The following is a 576-nucleotide window of genomic DNA, read 5'->3' on the forward strand; positions in this document are numbered from 1 at the left end:
CTCGAGGGAGCGAGCAGCACCCAGAATAGGGGACATGGCTCCCCAGACAGAGCTGGGTGGGAACCTATAAAAAAAATAAAATGAGAAATATGATGAGCTAATTGAATATAGAGGAATTAGCCCACTGCACAGCGCTCTGCACAACTAGCTGGGGGCTGCCGCTCAGCTGACACTTCCATGTTTGCTTGAGCATGCTGGGATTTGTGACACGCACCAAGAGAAAATAAAATACAACAAAACCAGGGGAAAGAGGAAAAATCGCAGTCTGGTATGAGGAGCAAAAGCTTTCGTTTGCCCAGACATTCCCACATGGCCCATCTCCCTCCACATGCCACACCGAGCAGGCGATGGACAGGGTGGGTGTGTTCCCGCTGCGAGCTCAGGCACATCCCCACAGGAGCAGCAGCAGCGCAGGGACGGCTGCACGTGTGCTTTGGGAAGCAGACGCTTTCGAGCAGCGCCTGCCTCGCAACCCAGGGAGCATCTCACAGAGCTTTTCTAGCCTCTGATCGAGTTCACCTGAGTGCAGGTGGCAACAGATGCATTTCACAGGCTGCCCTAACTTTGTCCTGCTTC

The sequence above is a fragment of the Buceros rhinoceros genome, unplaced genomic scaffold (assembly GCF_000710305.1).
Source record: "Buceros rhinoceros silvestris isolate BGI_N320 unplaced genomic scaffold, ASM71030v1 scaffold22907, whole genome shotgun sequence".
NCBI lineage: Eukaryota > Metazoa > Chordata > Aves > Bucerotiformes > Bucerotidae > Buceros > Buceros rhinoceros.